The following is a 26,876-nucleotide window of genomic DNA, read 5'->3' as shown; positions in this document are numbered from 1 at the left end:
TTTTCTTTTTATCTGGTTTATTTTGCTGTGAACTTGTATTTAGTATATTTTTGAGTATTATTGTGATGTTGCTGATTAGTATATTGTTAAATATTGTTGTAGTTCTAATTTTTGTAAACCGCCCAGAGAGCTTCGGCTATTGGGCGGTATAAAAATGCAATAAATGAAATGAAATGAAAATGAATTACTAAAACGAATTCCACTCAGTGCTTGCAAAATCCTTGGGCATGCTTCAGTCTCTCTCTTACACACTGGACAGGGTTTCCAGATTTCATTGGTGTGAAGATCATCTTTGATGTCAAAATACCGTATTTTGTATAAAAGCCAGACTTTGGTGATTTGCATTACTCAGATGGATGACTAGGCTCATCTGTCACAAACAGAAGTGAGTGCTCAGTTGAAATGGACTAGAGGTCATTAAAAAAATAAATGGGAAGGGAAGCTAGGAATGGTCTTCCTGCTATTGTAAGCCTATGCGGCAGGGCCTTGCTATTTACTGTTTTACTCTGTACAGCACCATGTACATTGATGGTGCTATATAAATAAATAAATAAATAAATAAATAAATAAATAAATAAATAAATAAATAAATAATAATAATAATAATATAGAAGCGTCATTCCTAGAGCATCTGCAGTGGCCTAGTAAGCTAGAAGGAATCTTTAAGCACTTCAGGGACACTCTGGGAACAAGGCATGTATAGCAGGAACCATAAAGTTTATTCTTAGATGGGGTTTTCCTCCCCCACTTCTTTCGGCTACAACAGATGCCCCCAGACAGGGCTTGTACCTGCCTGGGTCCCATGTCTTTTCCACCCCTGCTCTAGAGAGACTGCTTTGAAAAAATGTGGGGGCTAGAGATAGATGGTATCATCCCCCCCCCACCAGCATTTTCACATGAGGAAATGCCTTCTATACATGCAGTGGGACCTTTGGATCCAAACCAACCTGTTTGAAACTGAGTGGTCTCTTTGAAATTTGTTAGTACCAGTGGTCCCTTCTTGCACTTTTTTTTTTCATCTCCTCCCGAGTTTGCTTTTTTCCATCGGAATTTTCTTTTCTTCCAAGGTCACTTTATTGTTTGGCTGTTTATTCACTCGTCAATATCATTTCTGATGTATCTGTCTCTTAATCTCAGGGCTGTTTTCTTACACATGAAAAGCATTTCCAGCCAAAAAAAATGCTTGTACCTCTCCGGGGAGGAAATAGAAGACGCATTGTTTTTCATACACTTGTATCGCATGCTGCTGGTCCTTGGGGAGGTTCAGAGGACCTCAAAGGCAATAGTTCTCTGCCCGGGAGCAAAGAAGCCATTACAGCTTGTACTCGAAGATTTAATAGGTGTCATAATTTATCATGTAAACCGAAAAGTGTTTCTTAATTAAGTGCGTACGTTAATGAATTTTTTAATTTGATCCCTGTAAGTACCTTGCTATACTAATTGCAATATTCTACACATTAGTCATCCGCTGTTGCCCTTGGCTATTTTCTATCCAGAGAGGGAGAGGCAGAGCTTTCCAGTTAAAGTTCATTTAACTCTTTCCACCCAACAAATTAGGTCCTCCTTTGACTCACACTGGAGAGTTGACAGCCATATTTCACTCTTGCCGTCTATGAAAAATGTGTCCTGTTTATACAGGCTGGAGTGGCTGAAGCCAAAGGAGAAAGGAGAAGCCAAGATGCCCCAATCCTTCATCTCACACTACTTTCCATTGTACGTGTAACCAGGCTGGGACTCCAAGACCTGAACTAGGAACCAGGTGAACTAACTGGGATCAGGTGGCCCTTCCCCATTCCCCCAGCATCACCTACTTTCCCCTAGCCCAGTGGAGGCTGGTGGCTCCGAAGTCAGTGAGGCGGTGAATCCACTTCGGATTTCAGTCAGAGCCAGTAAGAATTCCAAAGGAGCTATCCAAAGTGCAGAAGCTCCTTTAGAGTTCTGATTGGTTCTGATTGAAACCTGAAGTGGATTCACCACCCCACTGACATTAGAGCCACCAGCCTCCCCTGAAGAGGAGGAAGAGAACAATAGGCTTGCCAGGGAAAGGTGATGACCATTTGTCATGTACCTGGTTCAACCTTGAGCGCCTTGCCTCTAAAAAAAGGGCTTCCCCTGTGCTTGCCCCAAGCTGGAATGAAACCTCTTCCAGAGCAGAGGCTATCGCCCTTTCTATACCTAAGGATTATCCCAAGGAAATGGAGGGATCATCCCTGCCTGCTCCCAGGATCCACTGTGTGTCATTTGGATGATCCTGGGACAATCCTGGGGGGAAAGGCAGGTGTAGAAACAGCCTATGTTTCGAAAACAGCAGAATGTTGGTATGTTTGGTAATCATAGAATCATAGAATAGCAGAGTTGGAAGGGGCCTACAAGGCCATCAAGTCCAACCCCCTGATCAGTGCAGGAATCCACCCTAAAGCATCCCTGACAGATGGTTGTCCAGCTGCCTCTTGAAGGCCTCTAGTGTGGGAGAGTACTTTCTCTCTAGCTCTCCAGCAACAAACCATAAGAATTCAAGATTGCAGAATGCATCTTGAAGCCCCTGCCCCCTTCTCCTGATCAATTATCTTTGCTTTGCTTACTCCCCCCTCCCTCCATCCTAAAAGCTTGGGATGCCTCTCCCACTAGCAATAAGAGCTTTAAGGTAAAACCTTGTGTGCAGGCCAGCGTTTTGTTGAAGTGCAGTGGTAATTGTGTTTCTAATCAATTACCAATGACACCTTGTGCATGCATGGACAGTATTGTAAGGGACAGTGGCCAGGGAAGGTTGCCAGCTGCCAAAAGAGCAACAAAGACAGAAAACTGATGTGAAGGCAAAGAAATAATTAGGTTCTTGGAGATCCACAAAATGGGTTCATTTTAGTCCAGGATCTGCCATAAACTCCAGGAGAGAGAGAGAGACTAAGGGCCTTGCTAGACCCTGCCGGATAAGCCGGCAGGGAGGCGGGGCGATGGTGCGCTAACATTAGCGCACGCCGCCCCGCCTCCTAGACGGCCAATGCGCAGGGACTATGGAAGCCCTGCAGCGTCGGCCATTTTGTTGTTGTTGTTGTTGTTAAAGGGGCCATGTGCTCCCCGAAGACTTCGGAGAAGGTAAGTGGTTTTTTTTTACTTAAGCCCCCCACCCTTTTTTAAATTAAGCCCCCTGCCCCCTGCCCACTCTTTCCCCGCCCTCCCTCCCCGTCCCGTGTGTCACCCTGCGCCATCCCTCCCTGTCCCGTGTCGCCCTGCGCCATCCCTCCCTGTCCCATGTGTCACCCTGCGCCATCCCTCCCTGTCCCGTGTGTCGCCCTGCACCCTCCCTCCCTGTCCTGTGTGTCGCCCTGTGCCCTCCCTCCCTGTCCCATGTGTCATCCTGCGCCATCCCTTCCTGTCCCGTGTCGCCCTGCGCCATCCCTCCCTGTCCCGTGTGTTGCCCTGTGCCCTCCCTCCCTGTCCCGTGTGTCGCCCTGCGCCCTCCCTCCCTGTCCCGTGTGTCGCCCTGCACCCTCTCTCCCTCTCCCGTGTTGCCCTGTGCCATCCCAATCTCTCCTGCCGGGTCCGGCCTTCCCCCCCCCACCGGCCTTCCCCCCCTGGGATCCCCCCCCCTGGCCCGATGGGCACAGCGCTCGTATGCCCAGTCCGTGGCTTTTCCCGGCTACTCGTGAGTAAGCGAGTAGCCGCAGAAAGCCACGGACCCTGCTAGACGTTCCGCAGCCCCGGCCTCAGGCCGGGGCTACGGAAAAGGCGTGCCATAAGCGAATTCGCTTATGGTGCGTTAGGGGAGGCTTTAGTGCGGCCTGGGCCCGGATTCCCTGTGCGTCATGTGGACGCACAGCAGGGAAACCAGGCCTCAAAGCGCACTAAGGCCTCGTCTAGCAAGGCCCTGAGAGATGCACAGAAACTTGTAGTCTGCATGTGTTTCAGGTCCCATGTGCGCACACATTTAACTTGGGAAGATGTGCCCATTCTATTGCATAGATTCTGATTCCAATGGCTATTAAATAAATATCAATGTACTATCTTATCCCAAGTTCCGTCCAAGTTTTTTGCCACCAAAATGAGCTTTCTACAGTCACTCATTAATGAATGATCACATATCCCCAGGTGTGTTTCATCCATCTTGGAAAATGGCCACTACGGAATTCATTCAACAGAATGGCATGTCTGTCGAACTTAAATGAGTGCCTATATGGACTTGAAACAGATACAGACTTCAAGATTCTCTGTGCTGTGGGTCCTTATGTTGTGGGTCATTATTATTATTATTATTATTATTATTATTATTATTATTATTTACAGGGGTCTATGGCAGACCCAGGACTAATCTGTTGTGTGACTTCTGGGTAAAGTTTGAAAACCAGGAGCTCAAGATTTCACCACCAGATGGCTTTTATTTATTTATTTATTTATTTATTTATTATTGCATTTATATCCCGCCTTTTTACCTGCAAGGAACCCAAGGTGGTGTACACAATCCTCCTCCTCTCCACTTTATCCTCACAACAACAACCCTTTGAGGTGGGTTGGGCTGAGAGTCTGTGACTGGCCCAGAGTCACCCAGTGAGCTTCCATGGCCAAGTGGGGACTAGAACCTGGATCTCCCAACTCCCAGTCTGACACTTTAGCCACTACACCACACTGGCTTCTTGAAACCCTCTGAGAAAGAAGATTCCAAAGCCTCCATTCAACCAAGCTACACAATCACATGATGGAGCTTTTCCTAGAATATACCACTTCAGACTCCAGGGGGAGAGAATCATATGTTCGAATGTTCTGCTATCAATAGCAAATCAAAGAAGCCAACTTCCATTCACACTGAAAAACAGCATGCCCTTGACTTTAGGGGTAGCTTGTGTGGTGTATGGAGCACTTCTTTAAAATAATGTTGTGGGTCCTTAAACCATCTGACCCATGTAGAACAGTGGAGGTTGGTGGCTCCAATTTCAATGGGGCTGTGATTGCATTCTGGGTCTTAGACAGAACCTGCCAGAACTCTGGAGGAGCTATCCAAGTTTTTGGACCCATTTGGGGGGTAAGGTCCAGCATCTGTATCAAGTTGGGCCAGCTAGAGGATTTCCCTGGTTGTTGTTTTTCATGTCAGTAGAAAGTTGTGCAAATTACAGCTGGAATTGGTGCACATCACACGAATTGTGGCTGCAATTTACCCAACTTTCTATTGATGTGGAATAATAATAATAATAACAACAACAACAACAACAACAATTATTATTATTATTATTATTATTATTTATTTATATAGCACCATCAATGTACATGGTGCTGTACAGAGTAAAACAGTAAATAGCAAGGCCCTGCCGCATAGGCTTACAATCTAATAAAATCATAGTAAAACAATAAGGAGGGGAAGAGAAAGCAAACAGGCACAGGGTAGGGTAAGCAGGCACAGGGTAGGGTAAAACTAACAGTATAAAGTCCGCACAACATCAAGTTTTAAAAGCTTTAGGAAAAAGAAAAGTTTTTAGTTGAGCTTTAAAAGCTGCGATTGAACTTGTAGTTCTCAAATGTTCTGGAAGAGCGTTCCAGGCGTAAGGGGCAGCAGAAGAAAATGGACGAAGCCGAGCAAGGGAAGTAGAGGCCCTTGGGCAGGCGAGAAACATGGCATCAGAGGAGCGAAGAGCACGAGCGGGGCAATAGTGTGAGATGAGAGAGGAGAGATACAACAACAACAACAACAACAACAACAACAACAACACACTGCAGAAAGTTCCCAAATTTCAGGAGAAAGCCTGCAGCTTGGCTCACAAATGCAAGCCAAGCTGTGCAGGCAGTGGGGATCTGTCGAGCCCTATAGGGAAAGGTTTTGAAAGGATGGACATCCCTGCTCCACCCGTGCATTAAATACAAATCAGCAAGCCTATCTGTCATATAGCTTCATCACACCAGGGTTATACTGTGCAATCACTGTGAATTGCATGCAAAGGACTCCGAAGTTTTCCAGCTTATAATCTGCTTTGACTGTGAAGTACTCCCATGCGTCCTGCTTTAATTGTGCTTCTTAGCCAAAAGAACCGACCTATTTTGCTACCTGTTTAGGAGCGAATCATTTGTTGTTTTCCAAGCGGCCACTGGGGGCGCAGGAGGAGGATTTGATATGGTTAAAGTACAAATTAAACAAATGCTTACATCTGTGTAAGTTTTAAAGATAAAGACATCAAAATTGGCGCAGTAATAGATATTAAGGAGGGCTTTAAGCATACCAAATTTGAAATGGATTGGGTCATCTGTTGATTTTTAATGATTTTTTACATTTCCCCCCTAAAAACCCTTTTCCTGGTATGCAAAGGATCTTAGGAGCGCTGCCACCCGGGGTGTGATTTAGCTAGCAACAACAACAGCGTTACGCCATGGGGATAATTTGAAGGAAACAGGTACGTGGGACAAAGCCTATAAGTGTTGACGATTTCTCCTGTTCTTCCTATATATTTATCCTTAGGTCTCCCAAGTAAAGTCGATTAAGATCTTTGCCATTTAAAGCCTATATTTAACATGGTATTTAATTTCAGATGCCCACTGCTAGGATTTTAAATACATTGCAATATTTTTAATATCACATTATTAATTTCAGGGCTCCAAGTCCTCATTTCAGCACACTCTGTTTCTCCTTACCTCTTTTTACAGACATGCACACCCCCACCCCCACACCCCAACCAAAGTATCTGGTAAAGCAGATTGAGAAATTACAGTGGTTAGAGCCAAGTACATCTTAAAACAATAATATTTCATCCATTTATGAAATATTCGCTGAAAGAAAAAATGATCTTCAACCCCTGTCTTCCTTTCATATCTCTCCCTAAGTTTAAATGACGTTAATGTGAGCCAGTCAGCTGTTAAAGTATATTATATCACAGAAAAGATCCAGGGTTAATTGCATTGCTGCTAATAGCCTATATAACTTAGAAGAAAATATTTTGTATCTAGCAAAGCACGCAATGTGGTTTTTTTCTTCTTCTAAGCAATTAGGATGGCCATTTTCTCGTAGCTCCTCTTGGAGAGAAGAGGGCTTACACTCAGCCATCTAATGGTCAGCTAAACCCAAACTTATTTTAGTATGAATTTTTAATACAAATTAGGAATGCGCGTTTTACAAAACAGCCATGTGTACTCAGAAGTGAGTTCAGCAGGGCTTATTCCCAGGCAAAAGGTATACAGGGTTGGTTGCAACCTTAATTGTTTTACACTGGTACATTAATTATCTAAACCTTTACAGTGCAACCTTATGCCGCTCTGCTCAGAAGTAAACCCCACTGAGTTCAATGGGGCTTACCCCTGGGAAAGTGTACATGGGGCTTAGTCCCATAAAGATGTGCCACACGCAGCAATCCTGTAACCAACTACCTGGGTGTAAGCCCCCTTGAACTTCATGGGACTTACTTCTGAGTATACCATTGCTCTACCTGATTAATTGGCGGAGGATAATTATAAGGGATGTTGCTGACAACGTGAGTTATCCTTGTTTATTTTTTTGAGATTATTTTGGTTGTGATGTGTAAGATGGAACAAAACAAATTTAAGATGGGCGTTCTTCTAAAAATGAAGGGTTGCTTTTATTTATTAGATTGTATTTTGCTTTTCCCTTCATTGAATCTCACAGAGTCACAAGTTACTCTGGGATCTGCTAATAGACACAATTATTTAGGGGTGTTGTGTTTTTTTGAAAATGCTTGGGACTTCTGTAAGTTTTTCAGAAGAGCAGTTGAGCAGTAGAAATATTGTGGAATGTACACTGGCAACATCTCCTGGAGATGTTGCATCATATCAGGGAGAGTGAAACATCTCATTTAGACTACTGCACTGCACTGCACACGAGGCTGCCCTTGAAGATGGTTCCAAAGCTGCATCTGGTTAAAAATGTAGCAGCCAGGATTTTTCACTGAGATGGCTTGTTGGTAGTAGGGTGGCCACCTATGCATCGCCAAAATGGAGAAGACATGCATGACCCAAAAAAGAGCACACCAATTTGCATAACGTTTGCATGTGCACATTTACAGCTATAGGTGCAAATTTAGAAATAGTAGCTATAAGTTAAATAGGGACACAATATCTCTCACCATGGTGACTAACTTGCTGAGCAGCAACTTGATGCTGCTCTCTCTCATTATAGTTCTTTGACTTTAAATCTAACTGGGGCTGGACATCTCTTTAAATAGAGGAGACCTTCAAACAGTCTGAACATTGGGATTTTCCATGGTAGTCAATGGGAGAGCACCATGGGAGAGTAGGAGGTCAGGATTGATGGAGAGGACTTTGTCTTCTGTGGCACCCAGTTGTGGAATGTCATAGAATGATAGAATCACAGAACAGCAGAGTTGGAAGGGGCCTACAAGGCCATCGAGTCCAACCCCCTGCTCAATGCAGGAATCCACCCTAAAGCATTCCTGACAGATGGTTGTCCAGCTGCCTCTTGAATGACTCTAGTGTGGGAGAGCCCACAACCTCCCTAGGTAACTGGTTCCATTGTCGTACTGCTCTAACAGTCAAGAAGTTTTTCCTGATGTCCAGCTGGAATCTGGCTTCCTTTAACTTGAGCCCATTATTTTATTTATTTATTTATTTATTTATTTATTTATTTATTTGTTTGTTTGTTTGTTTGTTTGTTTATTTATTACATTTCTACACCGCCCAATAGCCGAAGCTCTCTGTGTCCTGCACTCTGGGAGGATTGAGAAGAGATCCTGGCCCTCCTCTGTGTGACAACCTTTTAAGTATTTGAAGAGTGCTATCATGTCTCCCCTCAATCTTCTCTTCTCCAGGCTAAACATGCCCAGTTCTTTCAGTCTCTCTTCATAGGGCTTTGTTTCCAGACCCCTGATCGACGTCCACCTGACACCTACCTTAATATCTCGTGGGTGTCAGGTTAAGGCTGCAACCCTATGTAGAGAGAGCCTGAAAGAACATGTCAATATTACAGCTTCTGGTCTATCCAAACCCCTAACCGTCTCTTGCCAGCAGGGCAGAAGCACGGAGGGACCCATGTTTTGTTTTGTTTTTGCTTTGTAACCCTTCCACAAGGCAGGGCACATACATATAGCTAGGGTGACCATATGAAAAGGAGGACAGGACTCCTGTACCTTTAACATTTGCACAGAAAAGGGAATTTCAGTAGGTGTTATTTGTATACATGCAGCACCTGGTGAAATTCCCTCTTCATCACAATGAAGATATTGTAGAGGGACCAGATACAAAAGAGGGCAGGGCCCCTGCAGCTTTCACTATTGTGTTGAAGAGGGAATTTCACCAGGTGCTGCATACATACAAATGACACCTGCTGAAATCCCCTTTTCTACACAACTATTAAAGGTACAGGAGCCCTGTCCTCCTTTTCATATGGTCACCCTACATATACCTCCCATTACAAAAGAAGGGGGCGTTCCTTTAGACCAATCTTGAATGAGCAATGAAGGACCATTAGATCAGGTGTTCAGAAACTCTTTCACCCAAAGGGCAAACTCCATTTCGGGTAAGTTCTTGGAAGCTGCCTTCCAGCAATGGGCAGGTCCAAAGGCAAAAGGGGTGGGGCCAAAGTGACCTCAAAATACCAGCATATTTTATCTTAAAGCAGCCTGGAGTTTTGGACTCTCCTTCGGGGTGTGGCTATGGGGAACGTCATGATGAGCAACTGCACTGCAAAATGTACCAGTACACCGCTGCTAAGGTACATGTTTTTGTATGCAATTTTGCCTTGTAAAATTCGGAGAAATTCGCAACCTGAAGGAGAACTTCCCATCTGTGTTACAATCTGCATATTAATCCAAGAAGTGCCCATTATATCAGTTCTCTTAAAAATGCAGAATAGACAAGATTCTCCACTGTTCTTCCATAAACAAAACATGATGCGTGCAGTTCCACAGGGGCTTCAATGCTCTAATGTCTGTCTGTATGCATGTTCTGAGTAGAGGTTCCACAGGATTCTTCAGCATCAACTTGCGGAATGTCATCATAAATCCCTTACTATCCGCTTTTTCAGCAAAGCGTGACGCCTGCACATTCAACATTGCCTCCAGCCAGGGTAGACAACTTGGAGCGGTGCCCTCCAGTTCTTTGGGACTCCCAACTCCCAGCATCCCCAGCCAGCATGACCAGCGATTACGGGAGTCAGAGTCTGCAGCATCTGGAAGGCACCAGCTTGCCTACCTCTGGCCTGCAATATCATCGGTGGCTGTAAGGCTTCTAAACTCAGACTAACCTCTGCTCCAACTGCTGTCACTTCTGTTCATTTCGAAGATCTGACTGGTTATAGGTGAAGAGCCAGAAGCCGACGCTCCAGTTATTGACCTAGTCATCAAGCCTGGAAGTCTAATTTCCTCTGGACTCATAGAAGCTGAACACTACATTACGCAGAGTTTTATTTTCCTTTTTTTCTTTTTTTTAATCCTTCTCCGCCACTTTTGTGAATGCTGTATTGATTTGCTTTATCTGGAAGTCCTCCTGACAAGCTTACACATACAATTAACTGGATTATAGGGAACATGTTTAAATAGCCTAAGAACTTCTGAAGCCCCAAAAAAGGGGGCTTTGATAGAGTAAGTCCTCCCGAATCATTCACTCATCAGCCCAGCCACCCACAAGCGCGGCTCGTGAAATTAATCGCATCAGCCCAACCCTAGCACACTTCTCGGGAGTGAGACTCCCTGACTTGGGTGGCTGTCACCTGCTCTTCAACGCATTTCAAACGGTTTTGCCTACAGCAGCCTGTTGTATGAGATCAAATGAGTCCTGACACCTTTCTTACTCTATTATGCCTGGCTGCTAAAATCTTGAGATGCGAACCTACTACGAGATTCTGCCTTCTTTTAATGGAGAGAACGCTGTCCAGCAAATTGCTAAGGGCTATTTATTGCGGGCTTTGAGGTTGGTAGAAGGCCTCCTATGTGTGAAATTCCATTACATGCATGGACTGTGGGACTTGTGCGCATACATATATTTACTCACACACACACACACACACAGAGAGAGAGAGAGAGAGAGAGAATTCATTCCAAAGTAAGGACAACATGAATAGGAAATCCAAATTTTGTAACCTGGTGGATACATTATGCAACTAAGTTAATGTCGTACAGGATTCCCCAATTTGGGCCCCTCCAGAAGTATTGGACTACAACCCTCATCAACCCCATCATGGCCAATGAGTTGCTGGCTGGGGATGATGGGGGTAGTAGTCCAAAGACATCTGGAGGGCAGCTAGTTGGGGAAGGCTGAGCTATACTTACCTACCTACACACACACACACACACACACACACACACACACACACACACAGACCAGTGGGGGAAGTACTGGAGCTCTGTGCAAATGGCATCTCAAAGTTCTCCAGCCTTTTTGTGGCCAGAGAAACTGGGGGTACAATTTCGCTGACTTTCTACAAGGGAAGGAGAAATTCTCCAACAGTTTATCACAGGTAGGGATCGCCACTAGCAGGGGTTGTCCAACAGCTTCTTTCTTTTTCCCCCAAGGGTTTTGGGTTTGTGTTGTTGTTGTTGTTGCCCTGCTTGCTTGATTCCGCTTACATGGGTGAGCCAAGCCAGGGTTTTCCCCTGAACTCTGGAGACTTTTAAGTTGATCTTTGCCAGGCCGCAATGGGTGCAAATAGAGATTTGTGCAGTTTGCAGCTTGTGCAAATGATGCAAATGTGCGCAAATTGTGATCGTAATTTGCGCGAATTAAAAAACAGAAAATCTGCTAACTGGCCCGACTTGCTGCAAACTGAATCAGGCCACTTGGCAGAGAATGGACAGGCGTCCCCAGGGGGAGGGGCAAACAAATGAAAGCTCGGTGGGCTCCGTCTCCCAAAACAGATTCCTTTGACATCCCTATACACTGCTGCCGCAAGTGGCAGCAGCGTCCTCTGTGTTGAGGCTTCCACTTTTCCGCCTCATCTCAGGACATTTTCTAATATATTTTGAATTTCTTTTGGTATCTAAGGGTGCTGTGAGAGGTGGCAAAGGGTTCTATGTGCATGTTTCTCTCTCTCTTTCTAGTGTACATCTCACCAGGGCACCCGCGCTTCCTGACCTGAAAAAGGCTGCTGGGAGGAATTGTCTCATGATGTCTTCTTCAGAATTGTAGGAAGCCAAAGAGGCTACAGGCTGCCACAGAGGTTATTGTACCATGAAAGACAGGACACTCACACACATCCCTTGGCCATCTCAGGAGAGAATTCCTCCAAAATTTCTTCTTCTTTGAATTTTATTTTGAAAGCAATTTCTTTTCTATCAAATTGAATGAGAACGTTCGAAGAAAATATAAAAGAAAATTTCAGCAGAGCGCTGCGAGATGCGAAGGATTAGGAGCTCAACTGATGAGGTCTGTGATGGAAAATGTGTGGCCCTTCCAAATGTTGTTGGCCTGCAACAGATTTCTGATTCATCGTCCGAAATCTACAGCAGCCTGGAGCAGATCCAAATGTCATTAATGCATGGCTGGCGCTACCATGAGGCAGAGTGATCCAGCCACTTCTGGTGGCAGATGCTGAGGGGTGGCAGTGTATTATGTTTATTATTATTATTTATTACATTTATCGCCTTTTTTTTCCCTCCAAGGAACCCAAGGTGGTGTACATAATCATCCTCCTCTCCATGTTATCCTCACAACAACAACCCTGTGAGGTAGGGTGGGCTGAGATTTTGTGACTGGCCCAAAGTCACCCAGTGGGTTTCCATGGCCAAGTGGGGACTAGAACCCGGATCTCCCGACTCCCAGTCCAACATCTTAGCCACTACACCACACTGGCTCTCACTGTTAGAGGACAGCGCTGTATTGCCATCCAACCCACTCTGCATCCCCTAAATTAGCCTGCTGCCTTCAGGTGTGGTGGAGGACCAGGGATGCATGACAATTCCATTGACATTTGCAACTCATGCAAACATGTCCCATTCGTGACTGCAAACATGAATGCAAGCAGGAGCACATGTTCTCCGAAAATATTCACAAATTCCTGAACTTGTGTTCATATTCAGAAAATGCACATTTTAAAAAGTGCACGCTTTTTTTAAAAAAAACCATTTCTGTGCTTTACACTAAAGGGGGGGGAGTGCAGATTTGGGTGCATTTCTCCCTGTTTGAAATACACATTTTTTTCCTGCACAATCGAATGTGGGAAACAAGCCAAGCGGAGGTTCAAGGTGGTGTTAATAGAATCACAGTGATCGCAAGAATCAGTGGTTCATCCATCCCAGTGAAGGATTCTAAATAATCTCTAACCATTGGCTATACTGGCTAAGACTGATGGAAGCTGCAGTGGAGCAACATTTGGAGGGTCACCCGTTCCCCACCCCTGGGCTCCCTCCATAAGGGTGCAATGCAATGTATCTTTCGACTGAAAAACATCCTACAATTTCCAGCATTCCCCAGTTAGCATGATGGGAGTTGTAGGACTTTTTTTCTGTCAAAGCATGCATCAGATTGCACCCTAAATATTCTTATAGACATGCTGGCTGGGGATGATGGAATTGTACTCCAATACACTTGTAGGTTGGGGAAGGCTGACTTCAGGAGTTTATACCCAGATCTATTTTGTACGGAGACAAACAATTTAGCCTATGAGCCAGAGTTCACCATAGCTTGCTCTGTGTTCTGAGATGGACTTCAGGTAGTAACTAATAAAGGTCGTGTGTGCAATGCCAGCCCTGCTGGGTCCTGGTCCACATGCACCCAGCTCTACCAGCTTAGGTCTGCACATGTGAAAATGCTGCTTTCTGGAAGGGGCAGGCCACATCCCTTTCATACACCAGCATTTTCATGCGTGCACTGCCCCTACTGAATACTTCCCTCTGAACCCTTTAAAAACAACCCAGACATTGCTCGTACGTGTGGATTTCAAAAGCAGTTTGTAATGGAACACAGCAGGGACTATCATGTGTAAAGATAAAAGGTCTCCTTCTTTGCACACTCAGGCCTTCAGGGTGGTATAGTTTGGACGACCCAGTTTTAGTCTCAGAATAACCCAGCCGTGTGAGATAGGTTGGGCTGAAAGACAGTAGCTTGCCCCTGACCATCCTCTAAGCCTCGTGGCTGAGTTGAACCACGTTCTCCCCACCTGCAGCCTAACACTCCATCCAGTAACCTACATTGGGTCACCTCAAACTACAAGAAGGACTGTAAAGAAAAAGGAAGCATTTATGATGTTGCATAAATGGCTCCTTTAGGGCCACTGTTTACCTAACATTACCTTCCCAGAAAACTGTGAGCTGCCATTTTTATGCAAAATGGCAGTTAGCTAAGAGGATGGGTGACCGCCAGGCACTCACAGACCACGTGGTGCTCAGTAAGTGGGTGGGTAAGAGCCTCATACATGCCAAGTGGGGCCCAGGGGGGGGGCAAATGGGGGAGTCCATCAAACTCCCCACCCACCCATGGACTGCCACAACATCCCTACCTGAAATAAACCTGCTGCCACCCAGCAAGGGAGACCAGGGTCAGCATAGTTTGAGAAATGCGTTCTTGTTGAGGATGAGAGCATAGGATCCACCATTTTTTTTAAAGCAGTGAGTTTTAGGCTGCAGTCCTATATACACTTGTGTGAGAGAAAGTCCCATTGAACTCAATGGAACTTACTTCTGAGAAGCGACATATAGGATCATACTATTAAGCAACAGAAAAATGTGGCATTATTTGTCCAGACATTTCATAGAACCATAGAATCATAGAATCATAGAGTTGAAAGGGGCCTATATGGCCATCGAGTCCAACTCTCTGCTCATTGCAGGAATCTGCCTTAAAATATGGTTTTTATCTGCTGCATTCAAGAGTTTTTAATGCTTCTGTACTCTACATTTGTATGTGGTTCGGTTTTAGTTTTTTTTTCCCCTGCTGCTTTTTTGGAAGGGGGAGGCAATTGTATGTATTTCTATTCTTTTCATTCATACATGCTTCACAAAGCCTCCTGATAAGGTGAACTATAAAATCTTTAAATATTTCCCCCCCTTTACTGTACAATTGATCTTTGCTTGCACTGGTTTCTTGTATCATTGCTCTCAAACCATGCAGAGCAGAGGAGGAAAAAGAGAATCAGATCAGTAAAATCACTCAGCTAATAAAGCTAGCATGTTTCTCTTTGGCTAGCTGAGGTGCATTACAGTGCTCTTTGTATCGAGACTGACAACTGCTTTAAGCATTACAAATGGCATGTTTTCGTAGCAGGTAGGTGGTCCATCTTGTCTGGGAAAGGAACCCACTGAACAGCTGGGCAACACCTTTTCTCTTTCCCTCACAGTGTCTTCCTGATATTTCCCTTTCCGCCGTATGATTCGTGATAGGTTTTTCTCATTGCATCTCATCTGCATCAGAAATTGATAAGTTAACATTGTTCATAAAGGAAAACAGTAGTACAAGAGGGGAAAGGGGAGTGGCATATCTTCATTTTATTTTTTTGTAAAGTCCCATTCAAGCAAAAGGTGGATTGCAATACTATGGCATCTATGTGCTTGCAGTGCATGGTTTCTGTGATTCTCTCTCTCTCTCTCTCTCTCTCTCTCTCTCTCTCTCTCTCTCTCTCTCTTTTCTTCATCTACTTGGTTGTAGAGAGCATCTGTTTGAAATTGAGTTGACTACTATCTTTGCCTGCTCTGGTGGGGGGGGGAAAGGATGGCTCCTGGTTATTTTAGCTCCACCTGCCACTTGTAGCCATGGAACACTTAGGTTTAAGAAAGGAGAAGAGTTTTGCTTTCAAAGGCTATGGCGCTGCCGCTTTCACAGCACCCCTCCCCCCGAAAATGCCTAAAATGTCTCCCTTTCCCTGAGAAAATCACTGAGAATCAGGGGGTGAAAATAGGGATGCATTTTTGGTGCAGGCTTCAGGACAAAGGATAGCAGGATAAAGAGTCCTGTGGCCCTCCAGATGTTGTTGGATTACAGCTCCCATCATCCCTGAACATAAGCCACCCTGTTGGGCTGATGGGAGTTGAAGTGGAAGTTGAGCCTATCCCTCCATAAAATTATTATTATTATTATTATTATTATTATTATTATTATTATTATTATTATTGGTATGATTGATGTAGAAACATGATTCATGGAGAAACACAAGCTCCTTTCAGATGTTTTGCTTAAATGTTGTACTCAACCTGGGCTGCTATCTCTCTCTTTACCCCTAATCCTAAAAGTTCCTGAAGCAAAAGCATTGTAGACTGTGCCTGTCTGTCTTTTCTTTGTTTGTCTCCATTTCTTAATGTAATCTACCCAATTTTCCAAGCTCTTATATATCTATCTATCTATCTACAAAAATCCAGTGGTACAGCAGTGACACCAATGGCATTATCAAAGAAGTGCATGGGCTGCGTTAACATCATAATCATTTGCGATTAGGGTCGAGCGTGATTCTTATTGGTTTAGTGCCTTTCGTATCGCTTTGCTTTTTGCTTAAAAGCTGGGATTTCAAGGCAGCAGGGTAAAGACTGACCAATTGCCAAAAAAAACCCCAAAGCATTTCTTGAAACAGTTGTGCTGAGAGTTCCCCCGATCTGATCTGCTTCATTGCATTCAGTTACGACAACAAACCTGCAATTCCTATCATGCCCAATCAATGTATCAAGGAAAATCATTTCCTGTGAGCCCTGACTCATTCCTTTCTCACGGTACTGGCCAAGTAAGGTATTTTTGTCTTTGTTTTGCTTAGCCAGTGGATGTACCAGAGAGCCCAGAAAGGGAGCCGTCATCCATGCTCACTGGTTCTACCCTTAGCCACTGGCCTTCTGCTAGCAGGGTTGCCACTTCTTGAAATCTAATGGTATGGTAGCTGGGCAGGGCAGGGCATGGGGCAGAAACTTTGAGGTCTGGGGTGGAGCTCAGAGCAGTATTAGCAGGTGAACTGGCCCAGAAGTTTTCAGCGGGTTGAGGTCAGACTCATAAGGTGGCCATGTGTCAGAAAGGACTGTAGCTCAATTTATTTATTTATTTATTTATTTATTTATTTATTTATTTATTATTACATTTCTATACCGCCCAATAGCAGAGCACCTCCTTTGCATGCAGGAAGTCTCAAGTTTGATCACTGGCATCAGCAGGTAGGGTTAGGAAAGAATCTTTCCTGAAACACTGGATAGCCATTGCTGCCAGTTGTAGGGCCCATTCAGAAGACACCTTAAACCATGGTTTTAACCATGGTGAATAAGGCTTTTTGCTTTATTCACCATGGTTAAAGCTGTGGTTTAAGGTGTCTTCTGAACGGGGCCACTGTCAGCAAGACTAGACTACATGGACCAAAGCTCTGACTCTGTATGGGGCAGCTTAGAATCATATAATCATAGAATAGTAGAGTTGGAAGGGGCCTATAAGGCCATCAAGTCCAACCCCCTGCTCAGTGCAGGAATCCACATTAAAGTATACTTGACAGATGGCTGTCCAGCTGCATCTTGAAAGCCTCTAGTGTGGGACAGCCCACAACCTCCCTAGGTCACTGGTTCCACTATTGTACTGCTCCAACAGTCAGGAAATTTGTACTGCTCTAACAGTCATAATTTCGCGCCTGGACAGCAGACTGAGAAGGCACACACAAGTCACCTGATCACAGTCTCCCCGACTATAGTGAGACGTATCGTATTTTTATTTAAATTATTTCTAAATGTGCATCTATCCATATAAATTAGCATACAGATATTTTGTGCAACTTCTCTATCTTTTCTTCCGTCCTCTTTTTTGGTGATACTTTTTCTCCCTCTTTTTTGGGTGGGTGGGTGGGGGGACAATTTGTAAAGACACCGAAGACACAGAGCCAAGCACAAAGTAAGGTGAACACTGGGGAACGTCTTTCAGCCTGAATTCAGTTTGGGAGAGGCTCTCGGTGGGCGGGCCCAAAGGCAAAAGGGCGGACCAAACGCACTGGCATATTTTAGCTTAAAACTCTTACTGACCATAACTAAGCTTTAGGAGGAAGCATTTCAACCTTTTTGAAATGAAGGAGATGCACAAAACTCAGGGAACTCCCAAACGATTGGTGGTTGAGAGGGGGGCAGTGAGGCATGAGGAAGGGGGTGGGCCTTCTGAGTGCCCCACAGGGCCGGATTGGAATGTCAGGAGGACTGTCTGTGTCCCGCTGGTCCGTGGTTCCCCCCACCCCTGTTGTACAGCTTTTAAAAAGCAGTACTGCTGTTATGTGTTTGTCTATGCGACCTGCAAGGGGACAGCATGCCAGGCCCCATTTTTCTGGTCAATTTGCAACACTGTCTGCTGAATTGTGACCCAAACTGGAGTACTGCACTGATCTAGGCTGAGTTGCTCCTTTGGCACAGCTACCATTTTGTGTTATGAGGGTTGGAGAGACTCTCCCACATCCGGTTCCGTCGGGCCCCTGCCAAGCTGCTGCTGCCCGCCGGCTCCCACTTGCGGCACTGTGCAAGCTTCTTCGTGGCCTGGTGAGCACCCAACGAAGCCCTCGTCTGGAGCAGGCGTTGCGCGCAACGTTCACCGGGTGTGTAAGGGCAATTGACCATGAGGGTGACGTGAGATGATTAAGCAAACATGCTCCATTCATTATTATTATTATTTATTTATTTATATAGCACCATCAATGTACATGGTGCTGTACAGAGTAAAACAGTAAATAGCGAGACCCTGCCGCATAGTCTTACATTCTAATGAAATCATAATAAAACAATAAGGAGGGGAAGAGAATGCAAACAGGCACAGGGTAGCGTAAACAGGCACTGGGTAGGGTAAAACTAACAGTATAAAGTCAGAACAAAATCAAGTTTTAAAAGCTTTAGGAAAAAGAAAAGTTTTTAGCTGAGCTTTAAAAGCTGCGGTTGAACTTGTAGTTCTCAAATGTTCATGCCTTTAACGTTGCGTAAACGGGGCCTTTACAGCTGCCATTTCCATAACTTTGGAAATACATAATTTCTGGAGCTGCCATTGTTGTGTACACCCCCGAATGAGGCTGGCTGGCTGCGGGGTGGTTGCCAAGCTGCAGGGTGCTCAAAGAGCGAGACAGCAAACGCACCGGAGCTCAGTGAGCTGTGGTCAGGGGAGGGGCAGGCACAGGGGAGTCCCAGTTCTTACTGGAGACAGCAATCCTATGATCTCGGGGCGAGCATCCCAGGGACCATTGGATGGCCCAGAAAAACCCGTTCCAGGTTGGAGACAGCACTTTAACCTCAGCTGTGCATGAAGGCATCAGCTCTCCATAATAGTTTGACTTTGGAACCGCCAATTCATAGATATGCTGCTGCTGAACAAGCTCATGATAGATCCATCATCTATTATTTATTTATTTATTTATTTATTTATTTATTTATTTATTTATATAGTGCCATCAATGTACATGGTGCTGTACAGAGTAAAACAATAAAATAGCAAAACCCTGCTGCATAGGCTTACATTCTAATAAAATCATAATAAAACAATAAGAAGGGGAAGAGAATGCACCAAACAGGCACAGGGTAGAGTAAAACTAACAGTATAAAAGTCAGAACAAAATCAAGTTTTAAAAGCTTTAGGAAAAAGAAAAGTTTTTAGCTGAGCTTTAAAAGCTGCGATTGATCTTGTAGTTCTCAAATGTTCTGGAAGTGCGTTCCAGGCGTAAGGGGCAGCAGAAGAAAATGGACGAAGCCGAGCAAGGGAAGTAGAGACCCTTGGGCAGGTGAGAAACATGGCATTAGAGGAGCGAAGAGCACGAGCGGGGCAATAGTGTGAGATGAGAGAGGAAAGATAGGAAGGAGCTAGACAGTGAAAAGCTTTGTAGGTCAACAGGAGAAGTTTATATTGGATTCTGAAGTGAATTGGAAGCCAATGAAGAGATTTCAGAAGTGGAGTTACATGGTCAGAGCGGCGAGCCAAGAAGAGTGGCAGAGTGGTGGACAGAAACCAACGGACTGATGTGAGAAGAAGGAAGGCCAGAGAGAAGAAGGTTGCAGTAGTCCAACCGAGAAATAACCAATGCATGAACAAGCATCTTGGCAGAAGAGACAGACAGAAATGATCGAATCCTGGCAATATTATACAGGAAAAAACGACAGGATTTAGCTACTGCCTCAATATGAGGAATAAAGGAGAGCTATGAATCTGAAAGCTCACGATAGACCCATCCTCTATGAATTATTCTAAGCTTTTAAAAAGGATTAAGCAGTATGCCTTATTCAAATATGATATCAGGTCCAGGGGAAAAAGGAGACTTTTTAAAATGATAAGAATGCAGGTATCTTTGACTTCTAGGTGAGTTGACTCATTATCCGCCAAATTGAAATCAGAAACTTGGGCATGCAAAAGGCAGCAAAGATCCCAGGCACATCCTTAATCTATAAATATTTAAGTAGCCCCCCCTTCCTCCACAAGCAGCCCATGTCCCAACCCCCTCCCCACCGCAACATATGTCAGCGTCTCCTTCAGCTCATAAAACCCAATTCTCCCTACTGCTTACGAGCACCAGAAGTCTCCGAGTGGTGATTAGTAGATTACGTGCATCAGAAGAGCTGCCTCCAATCACTTTCTCCCTGAAAATTGCCCGTGCTGGATGCAACGGCACAGTGCCGGACGGGCGTTCTCTCACTGGGGCCTAGTCCTCATTAAAGCCTGAAGGACTTCAGGAGTTTGTTTACACGGCTGGAGCATCCTCCTCCCCAGACAACTAATCACTTTTCCCCAGGGTTTCTGCTCTTTGAATACTTAGAGGTAATCAGCAGCAACCGACTACGCCAAGAGTGCTTCTAAGCAATTTTGCCATGTCAACTGACAACAGCTTAAAGTAATATTAGCCCCTGTTAGTGGAAGACGAGGGCTCTTTCCACCCAATGATGCTGGAGCCCTAGCCCCACTCAATAAATCAAAGGAACAGTCTTGAAATCTTGCTAGCAGTTCTGAGCCTTTAAAGACTTTATTTTTTATTTTTGCTAGGTCTCTGACTGACACCATTGTATTCAGGGCTTTGTATAATAATCATCCTCTCTAACAGTGAGTTGTAAAAACCAGAACCATTGAAAGAGCTTGCCTAGTAGTACAATTCAGGTTCTTGATGAAACCCATTAGAAACTTCATTGACCAGAAGACTTCCTATTGGGAGAATAGTCACAACTCAGTGCTCCTACCAACTCTTTGGAACACACTCTGTTTGGAATCAGGGTTGCAAAGGAAGTGATTTCTCAGTTTAATATTGGGGACATTGTCTAAGACAGGGGTACAAAAAGACAGGCGCATAACCATCAGAACATCCAGCACCTTCCACTACTGAAAAAGGGGTGAAAAGAAAGCATCACTCTAGAAACAGACTGTATTATTCCTGCCATAGAAACCTCATTCCTAGAGTGTCAGTAGAGTATCCTAGGAAGCAGGGCTTGAACCAGCCTAGCAGACACCTGATGTAGCGCTCAGGGCCAAAAAGGTGCACCCCTAGTCTGAGAAAGAGGCCTTAGCTAGATGGGGCAAAATCCCGGGGCGATCCACGGGATCATCCCTGTGCATCCACATGGCGCACAGGGGATCCCGGAATCAGGGAGGGATGATCCCGCCCTTGCCCTGGGAGCTCACCCTCCTCTTTAGGCCCACTTTTTCTATGGTCTTGGGCTGAGCCCATGACTGTGGAATGTGTGGCCAGGCATCACGGTTTGTCCCAGTTCCTCATGAGGAGCCAGGACCCGTGCATGGGGCGCAGAGCTCCTCAGGAGCTCTGCACCCATCAGGAGTGGGGTAGGGGGAGCAGGGTTTTTTTTTTTTTTAAAAAAAGGCTTACCTTCTGCACATGAGCGCTCATGCGCTCCAGTTGCTTTTAAAAGAAACAAAATGGTGGGTGCGACGCCTCTCCCTCTGAGGCCATCGCACGCTGCGTGTGAACAGAGGAGGAGATCTCATGATGTAGGAACACATGTATAGTATTAGTCACATAGGTGATCCCACACGGTCAGGGATCACATCATGAATGGGATGACATCGCAAAAATCATATTTGGCTACATGATGATGTCTGGGCAATTGACCACTTATTTATTTATTTATTTATTTATTACATTTCTATACCACCCAATAGCCGGAGCATTCTGGGCAGTTCCAAGAAATTAAAAACATTCAAAGTATAAAACAACAGTATAAAACCATAATATAAAATACAATATAAAAACCATGAGGGTAAGATGAGATGACTAAGCAAACGTTTTCACAAAGAGTGCCTAAAATGGGAGGGATTGATTGCCAAAACCAGAGTAGCTTTGGCTCAGCTCTAGTTAGATTGTTTAATTACACAGAGTCAACTCTACCGCAGGCTTGGCCTGTGAGATTTCATTACATTTCAAAAATACAAGGGCACCTGCAGGGAAATTGAAATATACCAAATCTCAATTGCTTGCTTGTGTGTGTGTGTGTGTGCGTGTGCGCGCGTGCTCTGACAGTGTTTCTCCTTTTGTTGTTGTTGTTTATACTAGCTGTTTCATGATGCACCGTATAGAACCTCTTTGCTTTGGGGGAAATCGATGGCAGATGGGCTCTGCAATCAGCCTGAGGGGACAGCACAGACTAAACTTCACAGCTCTGAAGTACACTGACTTTCTTCCCTTTCATCACACTGGCTAATGGACCCACAGAGACTGACGAAGCCCAACAATCTCCCTGCAGGATCATACAGGTGGCTGAGAAGGAACACCTTTGGCCACCTGCAGTTTGGCGGCAGACGTCGGGCGTAAGCGAGAGGAAACGGCACATGGAAACTCACAGCCCAACTGTGCTTGAACTGGATCCTGAATGATAATATTCACTTCCTTTTACTGACTGCAGCCAGGAAATCAGAAGGCGTTTACTTCTTGGGAGGAGAGCAATGACAAATCTTGATAAAATAGTTAAGAGCAGAGACACCACACTGACAACAAAGGTCCGCATAGTTAAAGCAATGGTATTCCCCGTAGTAACCTATGGCTGCGAAAGCTGAGCGAAGGAAGATAGATGCTTTTGAACTGTGGTGTTGGAGGAAAATGCTGAGAGTGCCTTGGACTGCAAGAAGATCAAACCAGTCCATACTCCACGAAATAAAGCCAGACTGCTCACTTGAGGGAATGGTATTAAAGGCAAAACTGAAGTACTTTGGCCACATAATGAGAAGACAGGATACCCTGGAGAAGAGGCTGATGCTAGGGAAAGTGGAAGGCAAAAGGAAGAGGGGCCGACCAAGGGCAAGATGGATGGATGATATTCTGGAGGTGACAGACTTGACCTTGGGGGAGTTAGGGGTGGCGACAGCCGACAGAAAGCTCTGGCGTGGGCTGGTCCATGAAGTCACGAAGAGTCGGAAGCGACTGAACGAATAAACAACAAAACAACCCACATAACATTCCACCTTTGTGCTAGCAGCACCAATCTCAGTGTGTCCCCTTGGAGAGGGTCCCGTCAGGCCCAGTTACAGCACAGATAACAAAGAATGCAGTAGGGAATCCCACGAGAAACTGCACTGGGACAGTTGCTATTTAATTTATGCAGTGAATGGGTTTTTTCGGCATTGGGGCTGGTGCTATTTGATTTGTGCCCAAATGATCCGAAGTCGGGGATGAGCGGCAAGGCAGCCCAGTTTGAAGATGACACCCAAGCTATTCAGGATGGTAAGTTCTTAAGCAGATTCTGAAGAGCGCCAAAGGAAATTGGTCTGAGTTGCTTTCAGATTCATGTTGCTATCGAGTTTTGCAGGGTCTTCCTTTGGAATACTTAAGTATATCCTATAGTGCTCAATCTTCCAAGTAAACTTGGAAGTTCAAGGGAAAAATGCAGACACCCAGGTGGTTAATCTAAGGCAGGGCTTTGCAACATGGCACTCCACAGCACCAATGCACCCCTTGGACACCTTTCTTGATGCCCATCAAGGTGCCTTACCACTTTTATTTTAAGTAACACATTTTCTTACTGGCAGCTGGGATTGCTGCAACATACATTTCTGTGGATGCTGAAATCTTTGGGTCCAAAGGAGTTGCTTAGTGTGTTGGGCTCTGCCTTGGACTCAGTCTTGTCCTTGATTATAAAGCCATTTTGTGGTGGTGCCCAATACAATTTCTTAAATTTCCAAATGTGCCCATAGCCCCCAAAAGTTGCCTACTCCAATCAAAGGGGTGCTTGAGGAATTGGATCTTTGTGAATTATGATCCAAACTGACCTCATCTGCTCTTCCAGGACTAATGTGAAGATCAGAAAATAGCTACCCATCAGATTTCACATTTCTCCAAATGTTGTGGCACAGCTTTGAAAATGTATCAAAATAAGTGAGAGAATATGTTTGCAAATACATATTTGAATGCAAATATATTTATTGTGGTTTTGTTTGTTTTTAATGAAGATTAATAAAGAAACAGGAATGTACCTTTTATCATAGAATCACAGAATAGCAGAGTTGGAAGGGGCCTACAAGGCCATTGAGTCCAACCCCCTGCTCAATGCAGGAATCCAACCTAAAGCATCCCTGACAGATGGCTGTCCAGCTGCCTCTTGAATGACTCTAGTGTGGGAGAGCCCACAACCTCCCTAGGTAACGGATTCCATTGTCGTACTGCTCTAACAGTCAGGACGTTTTTCCTGATGTCCAGCTGGAATCTGGCTTCCTTTAACTTGAGCCCGTTATGCCGTTTCCTGCACTCTGGGAGGATCGAGAAGAGATCCTGGCCCTCCTCTGTGTGACAACCTTTTAAATATTTGAAGAGTGCTATCATGTCTCCACTCCATCTTCTCTTCTCCAGGCTAAACATGCCCAGTTCTTTCAGTCTCTCTTCATAGGGCTTTGTTTCCAGACCCCTGAATCTGCATCAGTCATGGGATGGGGCCACTGGACACCAGTGTGATCTCTATGTATTTGCTCAATGTACTGAACTGAAGGTGAAAATAAGGGTACTGGGGGGAAAAACATTTTTATTTATTTATTTATTTATTGCATTTTTATACTGCCCAATATACTAAGCTCTCTGGGCAATTTACAAAAATTAAAACCACAAAAACCATTCAAAATATAAACAACCAGTATAAAAACATAATATAAAATACAATATAAAAACACAACCAGGATAAAATCAAGCAGCAAAGCAGAAATTAGTGGAGATTTAAAATATATGATTCATAGACAAGATTTCATTATTTACATGCAGTAGTATTTCACATTAGATAATATTTGATAGCTAATATGTAATAGTACTTTTTTTTCTCTTTTAGCATTTGATATATAACATGCAATGGCATTACCATCTGATAGCACTTGACAGAAATCTGTCAAATATTAATTCCTATTGCATGTTAACAGCTTTCGAAAGTCGATATTTGGAAGGAAAAACAAACAAACCCAACCCATCAATTCAAATATTGGGCTTAACATTTTACATTCAAAATGAGGGTGCAAATTATACTTTGAAGTATCTGAATTTGAAAAATCTGAGTAGCAAATTTGAAAACGTGGGTGAATTTTGACTATTTTCACATTTATTTATTTATTGCTGCTCTATTTATAAGTGTAACAAGTTCCGATGTAGGGCATCTTTCATGAATATTTGGCCCCACGTGAAATTTGCTCCCTTTCAAACAATTTTTACACCCCCTTTGCAAAATAGGCCCGAACTGTTTGCAAATGGTGGATGTCAAGGAGAAAAAGAAACGTCCTCCATTGTCAAGGCAGATTCGGTCATCCATGGTCAACAAGGTGGGGACAGGATGTGGATGCAGATGCATTTTCAGATGTCAAGGTGATCCAACCAACTCCTAGTATCAGTGCTTTTATTGCTTTTAAATTATATATTGTTTCAACTTGGATCGTGGTTTCATTTGTTTTTAACTGTGTATATTTATTGTTTTATACTGTATGTTTTTATCTGTACGCCACTCTGAGATCTTAACGATATAGGGCGGGCTATAAATGGATTTAGCTACTGCCTCAATATGAAGAATAAAGGAGAGCGAGGAATCAAATATAAAGCCAAGACTACGAGCTTCCTTGACCGGAGTAAGCGTAACATCATTGACAGTAAGAGAGAATGAGGGATGAGAAGGTTTAGGAGGAAAAACAAGCAGTTCAGTCTTTGCCATATTAAGTTTCAAACAACGATGAAGCAGCCAAGCTGAGATATCTGAAAGACATGCCGAGATACGATCATGAACATCAGGAGAAAGTTCCGGAGATGAGAGATATAATTGTGTATCATCGGCATACAGATGATATTGGAGGCCATGAGATTGAATAAGCTGAAGCGGTGCCGGTTATCCCGGGCCCAGGGAAGGAGGTCATCTGGATGCACAGGGCTGAAGCCCCATCTAGGAAGGCCCTCAGTTGACTGTGCAATAAGGACATGTCCTCCTCCCCTCATGTAGAGTTGGAAAGAGGGCAACAAGAGGACTTTTTTTTTTAAACCCGTAGTTACATTTTCATACAGCCAAATCAGATTGGCTACCTGGCAGTACGGCAACACCATGTCTTCAAAGTGTTCCCTAATTGGCTGGTATCACGCAGAGCAGGAGAAGGAAGAAGAAGCGTGCACATATGTGTGTATTATAAAATATATGTGCTGCCTTTGAAAATACGTTTCCCAATACTTGGGAAGCGTGCCAGGAAATAGACCAGGAGCCAGTGCAGGTGTATAAACACTCATGAGGTGTGATCCCAAACCCTGGTCCCAGTTAGCAGCTGTATTTTGAAGTAACTGCAGCTTCCCATACAGTCTTCAGTTCCAGGACCACTAAGAGTGCATTTCAGTAATCTAACCTCAGGAGCATGAATCGAGTTTGTGGCCAGTGCCATCACTGTGGGACAAGCACAGCTCTATCCATCTAGGTAATATATCAAGAACTTACTGAGAGGTGCAAACTCACCCACCCACCCCACAAAAAAAACCCTGAACAATCAATGAAAATGTCACTGGTTCAGGTGAAAAAATTCATTTGGTTTATTTTCTAATAAGAACTTCCCCAAATCCCACAATTTCTTCTTAAACAGGACACTGCTCCATAAACAGG

The sequence above is a fragment of the Elgaria multicarinata genome, chromosome 10, assembly GCF_023053635.1.
Source record: "Elgaria multicarinata webbii isolate HBS135686 ecotype San Diego chromosome 10, rElgMul1.1.pri, whole genome shotgun sequence".
NCBI lineage: Eukaryota > Metazoa > Chordata > Lepidosauria > Squamata > Anguidae > Elgaria > Elgaria multicarinata.
The sequence above is the reverse complement of the archived record's forward strand: the minus strand, read 5'-3'. Positions refer to the sequence as shown.